Genomic DNA, 10640 nt, shown 5'->3' with positions numbered 1-10640 from the left:
AAGAAAGTTAAAGATATTGCGGTGAGTGAAAAATCTCTGGAAAGACAGAAAGTGGAGAGGTGGGGGTGGGGCGACCTGATCTCCCCAGAGACCATTCCACGTCAGCAGTGGTGCCACTGAAAAGCTGCACCTTCTAGCATTGGCTATTGTGGGATCACAAGGAGTTTCTCACACCTTCTAGTCTTCCCTTAGGCACATTAGATGTTTGCGTAACTTTGGGCCAGTCATTCTCACACAACCCTAGCCTGGGAAGCTGAGAAATATCTGTTTACCAATCTAGGTTGGATCAGCGTCATATATTATGGTCAGCCTATCATCATACTAACCATCTTTCAGTGAATTGATTTGGACTGATCCTACAAGCTGAAACTTCCGAGCAGTCTTGTCATCGTCATTATACTTTTGCACTTAACAAAGGGAACCCTCTAAACCTGTCTCTTGGAAATGTTACATTAGAATTCTCCACTGCAGGCTGCATGTTAATTGGCATTGCTATTGGAGGAAGATGGGTGTTATAATCCAATTTATCAGGAGGGTACCAGGATGGGATAAGCTATTTTAAGTGATAGTTGTGTGTTTGTCCCACTGTAAATATGGAACAGTATCTAAGTAATTGCAGTATTAGTGAGAAATGTCTATATTAATCACCCCAGTTAAACATTGGGGTTGTGTTTATATAGTACATTAAGCCAAAAATCCCAGTTCAGTAGAGACTATTATTGCTACTGATTTTGTCATCAGTCTGGAAGGACTGCTATTTTGGGATTATAGAAACTATCTACAGCTAATGAGTAAGCTTTCTTCTTCTTCTTCTTCTTCTTCTTCTTCTTCTTCTTCTTCTTCTTCTTCTTCTTCTTCTTCTTCTTCTTCTTCTTCTTCTTCTTCTTCTTCTCCTCCTCCTCCTCCTCCTCCTCCTCCTCCTCCTCCTCCTCCTCTCCTCCTCCCTCTTCCAATAGATTTAAATCTGAGCATAATAAACAAAAGCAGCAAAAGTATAAAGACAAGTATGTTTTGTTAATATCTAGTCAAACAATCTATGACCACCCTTATATCAAAATGTACTTTATGTTGTTTTTAAAATGCATACTGTATAAAGTACTTCTCTTTCTTGGTCCTCTCTGTCTTTCTCCCAATATATGCAGATTTCCTAAGCTGCTGTGACTAATATCCACCCCAAGATTTTAGAACACAAAAGATTTTTCTATATGTTTAGCTGGAGAAATAGTGACTTTTTAGATGTCCATTTCTCAGCTGGAGAAGTTATGGATGGGGAGGGAGACCCAAATTTGTGGATTAAGGTTTGAAATGCACTTGGGATGCCGCCTAACAAGCCATCTTTTGATCTTCTCCGCTCTTCCAGTGAACTGAAAATTAATCAAATTTGTCTGCCTGTTTCACATCGGCAAGTAATCTTTACAGAAGTGAAGGAGAGGATGAAGGATTTGCACCAAAGGATGGGGAGGCAATCTAGGCAGCCTGGCAGAACTGCCCCTTCCCTGAAGCATTCCCTTGTATCTACCCTTCCATGGCCAAGCTCCAAACCTTTCTCTCCTTCTTCTCACCTACAGACAAACCAGCTGGGAGCCTCTCCTCCTTCCAGCCTCTGTCGTCACTAGACTAGAAATGCTCTCTCCCTCTTTCATGCAAACACATTGCTGCATTTGGACAGGAAGGTTTCCTGGGACCATTTAGCTTTCAGAGCAGAAAGACGACTGATGCTCACTTGGCAACTTGAGCTGAACTCATAGCCAAGAAACAGCACAGAAGAGAAGAGAGAGAGAGAGAAAGAAAGAAAGATGCCCAGAAGGGTGTTTGTGCACATTTTGCTTTTCAGTTTGCCTGCTTCTGCTCTAGTGGATTCTCCACCTTGTTCTTAAGGAATGTGTCTGGAGTTCAGGAATCCAGGGATTCAGAAGACTGCTTTCCAGTGCAGGAGGCTCTCCCTACTTAGTATTGGCTAGCACATGTTTCCTCTTTTTTTCTCCCTAAAGGTAAGTCCTCTGGTTTCTAATCTTTGCAGAATAGCTACTAGACTAGCACTGATCCCGAGGAATGGAGTCAAAGTAATTCTGGTTTGCTTTCTGTGTTAGCACAAGTCATTACATAGGCACCTCCATGCGTAGTGGTTGGTGCAAAAAAGTTGGCCACAGCAACAGCAGAAGGAAGCAAAGTTTTCTCAGGGCAGGATCCTCCAGGAAATCCTCTTAACACAAATCCTATTCCAATGAATGGAAGCAGTGGAAGAACGTAAATTTGCCAGTGTGTTTTCTTTCCTCAAGAAGATGCCAGTTTGACACCTTGAAGCAGAATAATTTCTTTCTATGTGCATATAAATCGAGGAGTGGGACTCCCTGAAATTGAATGGATTGAATGGAACACCAGTTTGCTGTTCATACTGCCTTCTATGAGACAAGCTAAAGATCTCGAGTTTGTGGGAACAAGGCATTTGAGGTATCTTACCTGAACAATGGTTCAAGTAACATAAGCTAAACTGTGGTTCCTTCCTAAACTAGTATGTCAGTACTACTTATGGACTGCTTTACAGAGTTATCATGAGATAATTTCACCAATCTGGCACTCTGCACATGAGCATGTGTAACTCCGAGGACTTCCAGGGTAACATCGGGAAGGCATCAGACTGGGAAAGACAAGTTGACTGACTTGATAAATATGCAGAATTTAATGAAACAGCTGAAATTGCAAGGGGCCCAGTCCAGTTGTTGTTGCTTCTGAGTCATCAGAACTGCAATGTCACTGGGGAAAAGTGGGGTACTCACACCCCCACTCTCACTAACCAAGGGGCAGAGACACATGCAAAGTGGTGGGATAGTCTGTAAAGCTCTCCAACATAAGCTGCCCTTACCATTAACTCTGAAAAGCCCAAGCGAGCACATTACCTATAGATTCAATTGAGGAAGGGCAAAGGTATTTATTCATTTTGTACCCTTAAAGTGGCACTGCGGGATGGATGATAAATGATCGGATTGATCGAATATCTCTGTAACAATGAAATAAAACAAAAACTATCATGGTGGCAACGTTATGATACTCTTAACTGTAGGCACAACGTGTATGAATATGATGCTCTATAAGCTGGAAGCACGATGTAGAGCATAAAACTCAGAAATCTAAAGTATTGCGTTTACACCAGTTCGGACAGTGCCTCCACCCGGCCCGTTGCCATTTACTTTGACTGGCGATACCCCCCCCCCCCATCGCGCCCCAGTCCTCTTGAAAAAACTTCAGATAGCACAAACGGGAGAAGTTTTCTTTCCAGCAACCTCTAGGAGGCGCAACTAACACGTAGGGCAGGCGGGAAAGGCTCCGAGTTAAACCTGCCTCCGTGCGTTCCCTTTGCTTGCTTAGCGCCTTCACCTATGAAGCTAAAGTAAGCTTCACTCTTTTGCTTTCGATTGTGGGTGGTGTGTGTGTTCTAGGCGCTGCTGCCTCACACTCGTCGTCCCCCCCCCGCACATCCCAAAAATGTCCCGATTTCCAGGAGTCCATCCTTCACTCCCCTTAAGGCAGGAGGCGGCGGCGGCGGCAGCAGCAGCAGCACCACCAAGGGAAGGATCCGACAAGTTGCAACATAGGACGGCTCTCCCGCGTTCAGCGCACCTGGGGCCGTCGTTATCTAGGTTGTAGCAATCCGGACGGCCACCAGATGACAGCAGACTGTTCGGATTTTTGCAACCCAGAGACTTTAGCTCCACACTCTTTACATCTGAAAGTTTGAGTTTGGGGGGGCGGTGGGGCGGTTAATAATGATAAATGTGTATGTGACTGCATTTGACAGAGACATAAATGTATACAAATGCAGGTTTGGAAATCTCCATGATGACCGTTGGTCCTTGCAGGTTCTTTGGCCAACTACAATGACAGGTATTTTGCTTTTAAGCAGTGACAATCAGCACTAATACAGGCTTTTTTTTGTGGGGGGGGGGTAATATTTACTGCAGTCCCTGCCCATGTGTCATGCCTCCCTCCTTGCAGCTTCAGAGTTTTGAGATCAGTCATCTCTGCCTTATAGGTGGGGTGAGGACCATGTCTTAGCTTCACTCTTAGTTTCACAACATTTTAGAACTTTTTATAGACATATTCAGGACTAAATAGGTAGATTTGGAGATTACAGCCCACATTTGGGGGTGGTGGGGGAAGTACGGCTGGTCTGCTGGAGGAATCCCACAGATTCTAGGACTTGCCTCCAAAACCAAGGCTTGTTGCGTGAAAGATACCCTCGGGGGAACCTGTGCGTTGCTTTTAAGAAGTTGTTAAATTTGCAGGATGTGCAAGTTCCCAGTGGCAGGAATTAGAGAAATCATTTGGGACAGAAGCCGCATCCTTGTTGCAGCATCGACCAAGGGATTGTTTATTAATTTATTATTAATATTAATTATTATTAATTTAATTATTAATTTATTGTTTATTATTTATTAAGCTAAGGTGCTGAGCTTGTCGATCGAAAGGTTGGCAGTTCAGCGGTTTGAATCCCAAGTGCCACGTAACGGGGTGAGCTCCAGTTACTTGTCCCAGCTTCTGCCAACCTAGCAGTTCAAAAGCATGTAAGAAATACAAGTAGCAAAATAGGGACCACCTTTGGTGGGAAGGTAACAGCGTTTCGTGTACTTTTGGCATTTAGTCATGTCAGCCACATGACCACGGAATTGTCATCAGACAGCGCTGGCTCTTCGGCTTAGAAACGGAGATGAACACCGCCCCCTAGAGTCTGGAAAGACTAGCACATATGTGCGAGGGGAACTTATTCTTTCCAGATGCTCCCCAAAACCTGACATGAAGGCAACAATGAGCCCCCCATGCTTTGTGCCCCTAGCATCTGCCCCAGAGGGAAACGTCTTGGTATTATTGCACGTGTCCAATTCCCCCTTCCAGCTAAAGCTTCCATTACGAGTGGTTATCATGTGGCAGCAAGGGCTAGAAGTAATAATGCATTAAGTGAAAAAGTACTGCCTTTTTCCCCTCTTGAATCTGCTGCCCAAAATGTTATTTTTTGGATCTTAAAAGTCTGAGTTACGGAGGTGAGAGGAAAAAAAACCCACCCTACCTCTCTATCCTTTTTTTACACGGCTATCAAAACGTGGTTCCCATTCTCCTATTGTCTCTTCCCTGGGCTAAAAGGAGCTTGAGTGTTTTTGGTTTTCCTCATTTCAGGAAAGAGGCTTCCACACCATGATCGTCTATAGTAACTTTTTTTCTTTTTTAATTTTACTTAGATCTCTTTTCTTTTTATGTACATGGAGAGCTTATGCACCAAAGACAAATTCCTTGTGTGTCCGATCACACTTGGCCAATAAAGAATTCTAATTCTAATTCTCACTTTATTTAGATCTTCCTTTGAGGAACGTTTCTGCAGTTCAAACTCCACTGAGGATGCATGCTAAGCAGGCAGTTCTGGGCAAGCATCACACTCTGCCTGTTTTTATTATTATTATTATTATTATTATTATTATTATTATTATTATTATATATTTATATTTGTCAAACACAACATGCTTATAAGTATAAGCATGAAATAACTATACAAATTGGATACAATCAAAGGGAACATTAAGACAGGAACAGTAGGCATGCTGGTGCTCTTATGCACGCCCCTTACAGACTCTTAGGAATGGGGTGAGGTCAATAGTAGATAGTCTTTGGTTAAAGCTTTGGGGATTTTGGGAAGAGATCACAGAGTCAGGTAGTGCATTCCAGGTATTAACAACTCTGTTACTGAAGTCATATTTTCTACAATCAAGATTGGAGCGGTTCACATTAAGTTTAAATCTATTGTGTGCTCGTGTATTATTGCGATTGAAGCTAAAGTAGTCTTCGACAAGAGGGACATTGTAGCAGATGATTTTATGAGTTATACTCAGGTCATGCTGAAGGCAGCGGAGTTCTAAATTTTCTAAACCCAGGATTTTAAGTCTGGTGGCATAAGATATTTTGTTGTGATCAGAGGAGTGGGGAACTCTTCTTGTAAAATATTTCTGGACATGCTCAATTGTATTAAATATATGTTCTGCATATATTTCTGTGTCCTGTCCCCCCACCCCCTGCCCCACCCCCCAGCTAGCAGCTTCTAATTGGCTTTACTACTTGAACCACAGAAATGATAGTTCTTTGTTTCACTGGTCCCTGCTACCATCAACTCTTTAAACAGCTCAGTGGCAAAGCAGCAAATTTATCACAAATCATATTGGATTTATTTGCACTCAGTAAATGTCCCAGTCAAAATCAGTACTAATTAAGTCTTTTGGAAGAAGGAAGGTGCTTCTGTTTGGCTTTTTAAAGCAGGGATCTCCAACCTTGGCAACTTTAACCCCAGTTGGCAGGCTGGGGAATTCTGGGAATTGAAGTCCGCCAGGCTTAAAGTTGCCAAGGTTGAAGACCCCTACTTTAAAGTATTCTTGTCTCAACTGGTGTTTGATTTGGCTCCTACCAGTAACATTGGACCACCAGGGAGAGGGTTGGGAGACTTAACTCAGCCTCCCAATCTTCTGAGAGTTTTGAGAGCCCTCCAGGCTGGGCCCCATATTAGGGTTAGCTGGGTTTTTTTTTGGGGGGGGGTTCCATTTGCCTTATCAATGATAAAAGTCCAAGCAAACTCTTAGATGTTTTTTTAAAGGTATCCTTGAAAATTGGAAATAAATATGCAGCATACATGACTACATCCCTGAGTGTGTCATAATATAGGCCTTTTCCCGAGTGCTTAATAATCTGCATGAAATGGACAAACTTAATGGAGTAACTTAACAATGGAGTAACAGGTCAAGTTAGACTCAAGATGCTATCAGATGGAGAAGCAATTGTGCTATTTAAACAAATGGACTTCTTGTTACAACCATCAATCGGTGACTATTGTGCTTTATCCTAGCTTCTTTATGCTGCAATTAGAAAGATTACTAGAGTTTTTAGACAAGGGTTGATGCTGCAGAAGCTACAGTGTTGAGCAAATAATGTTGCACGGGGCACTGTGGGCAGCCATTGAAGAGAATGCTTGACTCAGCTTAGCCAGCCTTCCAGCATTGTGGCAATAAATTCCCGCATAGCAGCAGAAATCAGGGTTATTGGGTAAATAAACCAGAGGAGACAGAATGGAGGTTGCCAAATTGATGGATATTTGACCTGTCTGGGATCTGATGCAAAAGTGAATGGATGAGATGAGATGCATCTTACTGACCAAATGGCATGGTCTCATTTGTCTGTTCCTTGTTTCATTTTTCAAATGTACCTATCACTATAAATAGTCAGAATAACCTGCTCAAGCTCTGATTCATTTTCATTGTAAAATGAGGGGACTTGAGTTATAGAAAGGCTGGTTGCCTAGAATTTCTGTAATTTGTTCCATAAAGAATGGTGGGGAATTTTTTTTTTTGACATTTTTTTTTGAAGATGTGAGTTTACACTTTACTCAGTCCCTGATTTAGGTTAATTGTTATGTTGCCCTGCGGTTAGCAAAATAAGTTTGAGATTATTATAGAGAACTTGACGGAGTATGTTAACTCCACTGCATACTCCTCATAACATACCCTGCTGAGTATGTTAAAATAGGTGAGAGATGCAAAAACCAATGGGTTTGGGGTTTATTGTTTTTTCTCCCGCACCAAACAGTGTGCTGGTTCCTCATTGAACCAGTCCCACTCCCTTCACTTTCCCAAAATATCTATACTTCTGCCAACATTCACATTTCTGCAAAGTAGTTGATACTTCCTGCGTATGTTTGGGTAAACCCTTTTGGCTTGACAATTATTGGTGCTCTGGAAACAACGACCTTGCTACTACTAGGGTTTCCTGTCTAAGCAGGGGGTTGGACTAGAAGACCTCCAAGGTCCCTTCCAACTCTGTTATTCTATTCTGTTCTGTTCTGTTCTATTCTATTCTATTCTATTCTATTCTATTCTATTCTATTCTATTCTATTCTATTCTATTCTACTTCTACTCTTACTCCTATTCCTACTCCTACTCCTACTCCTACTCCACAACTATCTGATGATTAGGAATATACAGATCTTCAAGGGGGTGCTTTGCTTTGAAGAAGGCTCATCTGAAGACCCCCTGAACCCAGGTGTTCCCCTTCCAAGAGCAAAGTGGTTGCATTGTTACTTTCTGACTCTCTAGACTGGCAATTTCGATAGCTGGAAGAAAGACCTTCCAATTGGTGCAAATGCTGGTCAAGATAGGCCAAGTGACACAAAGTGTCTTATCAGTCTCCACTGTGTCACCTCTTTGCTTTGCCAAGGGAATGGCATGGCCTCCTTGGCACACAGTTCTTCACTGAAGTAGGTCTAAGTACTCTGTTTCCCCGAAAATAAAACCTCCCTGGATAATAAGCCCAATCGGGCTTTTGAGCGCATGCGCTAAAATAAGCCCTCCCTGAAAATAAGCCCTCCCTGAAAATATTTAAATACATGCGCAGCCGGTGCCCACCATTTCCTCTGGTTAGAGTTAGGGAGACAGAGCTGGAAATCAGGTAAGATGGCAAGAAGAGCCCCGTCTTGCTCCATGTGCCCCAAAATAATAAGACCTCCCTGAAAATAAGGCCAAGTGCTTATTTTGGGTTTCAAAAACGATAAGACAGGGTCTTATTTTCGGGGAAACACGGTAGTTCCAGACATGTCTGCAGATGATAATTCTGTTAATATTTTTTATCATATTTTGTTTTTTCTTCTATTCAGAGGTCTAGATGAGACGAAGGACAAAATCCTGAAAGAGGTACTCTTGTGCTCATCCTCTTGGAAGTAGACACCTGCTTGCCCTGTCCACTTGGGTGTTGTGCTGTCTCCTGGGACTGCAAAGAGACACCTGATATTTTCAATTAGGTAAAACCGGCCGTGAAGTCTTCTGTGTGCCAAATGGAATATATAGTGATTTGCCAAATTGTCAGAAAAATAGTTATCGTATTTTTCGCACTATGAGAAGCACTGGACCATGAGATGCACATTACCTTTAGAGGAGGAAAACAAGAAAAATATCTGCCTCTGCCTCCCAGCACCTATCTGGTATTCATCTGGCTAGCATCCTTGCAGCAAACAGTAAAGAGCCTGGTCAGCTTCAGCACATTATGGCAGCCCCAGCACATGGCTCATCAGGGCTCTTCTCTGTTGCGCCTGCTACCAGTCAACTGAGCTGAGCTGCTGCTGGCGGCTGGGAAAGCTGGAACCTTAGCTGCCGAGCAGCTGATTGGCGGTTGGATCGGCTTCCCGGAATAACTCCATTTGTTGCCACCATTTCCCACCACTGCTTGCTGCCGCCTCTTGCCACCATCATTCACCGCTGCCATTCACCACTGCTGTTTGCCGCTCTTCACTGCTAATAGCTGCCAATCGCCACTGCTGCCTATCGCCGCTGCCATTTGGTGCTGGTGATTGGCGGCAATCAGTGGTGGAGAACGGCAGTGGCAAATGGTGGCAGCAATCCCCATCCCCTAGAATAGCTGATCGGTGGTATTCCAGGAGGCCTATCCAACTGCCGAGCAAAGGCTCCAGTGTTCCCCGCCAGCGGCGAATGGCGGCAGTGATGACAGACAACAGCGAATACCGCTGCCACACCAACCAACCTCCCCCCCACCTGCTGCAATATTAGCTCTATAAGATGCACAGCCATTTCCACCCACTTTTTGTGGGGGAGAAAGTGTGTCTTATAGTGCAAAAAATACAGTAAGTTTCTGGTAGCAAAGGATTTATAGATCTGAAAGGAAAAGATCTGCATGCAAATAGTGTTCTTTCCTTCTTTCTTTTGGCCTGGACTTCAATGCTATCAAATTCCCAAGTTTTAAAGAGAACTACATTATAGCATTGAGAGTTGTTTGGGATTCAGACAGTTGTTTTGGGCTCCTTTTTATAATAGGATATGTTGGCTAGGGCTCAAACATGACTACCTCCCCTCCTGATACATACATTTATGGCACAGAAAATTCTGAACATATCCACCTTTTTTTTTTTAGATTGCAAAGCCTATTATTCATTAAACCAGGCATGGGCATGTCCAGCACATAATGCATCTGGCCTGCAGGCTGTGAGTTCGACAGCCCTGATCTAATCCATCATGGTGTATGGAAATTTGTTCGGACCTTTCGCCGTGAGCTGAAAACGCACCTATTTATTCAAGCGGGACTGGATTGATATTTTATTGGGTTATTTATGTCTTATGATTTTAAATGGTTTTAAAAATTTTGGCCACGTTATAATATTTCTTTTTAACTTCTTTTTAATGTTTATACATTGTATTTTTACTAGGCTGTACACCGCCCTGAGTCCTTCGGGAGAAGGGCGGTATAAAAATTGAAATAAATAAATAAATAAATAAATAAATATTAATTTAAGTAGAGCCTTGAAGTCTTAATTTCTTGTCATTTCTATGTGGAAATGACCCCTTCTCTGATATCTATATGCTGTTCTAACTGAACCAGTCTCTGTGTTGGTGAGGAAGTGTAAAAAAAAGAGAGCAGGAGATTGAACCAGATGCCCTGAATATTACAAATGGTCTGATGTGATTATAACCAAAAACAGGGCCACACAGAATGTGACCCAGGTCAATTCCCACAATAGAAGAACAGATGGAAAAACTGATGGAACTAGCAGAGAGGGCAAAATTAACTGTTTTAGTTAAAGAAAAGAACCTACACAGTTTGTTTTTAC

The 10640-nt window shown here is 42.7% G+C and overlaps 1 protein-coding gene across 1 annotated transcript in view; it reads left to right on the top strand.

Annotated features, from left to right (window-relative positions):
* Window positions 1-1743: 1743 nt before the first annotated feature.
* Window positions 1744-10640, top strand: part of CHRNA2 (cholinergic receptor nicotinic alpha 2 subunit) — a 39373-nt gene continuing 30476 nt past the window's right edge. Inside the window, exons 1-2 of the mRNA XM_058162184.1 lie at window positions 1744-1991; window positions 8679-8822. The gene's annotated coding sequence lies outside the window, so the exon portion shown is untranslated. The remainder of the gene's footprint in view (window positions 1992-8678; window positions 8823-10640) is intronic.

This window comes from Ahaetulla prasina, chromosome 1 (genome assembly GCF_028640845.1).
Source record: "Ahaetulla prasina isolate Xishuangbanna chromosome 1, ASM2864084v1, whole genome shotgun sequence".
Classification (NCBI taxonomy): Eukaryota; Metazoa; Chordata; class Lepidosauria; order Squamata; family Colubridae; genus Ahaetulla; species Ahaetulla prasina.
This window is presented reverse-complemented; position numbering and strand designations above follow the sequence as displayed.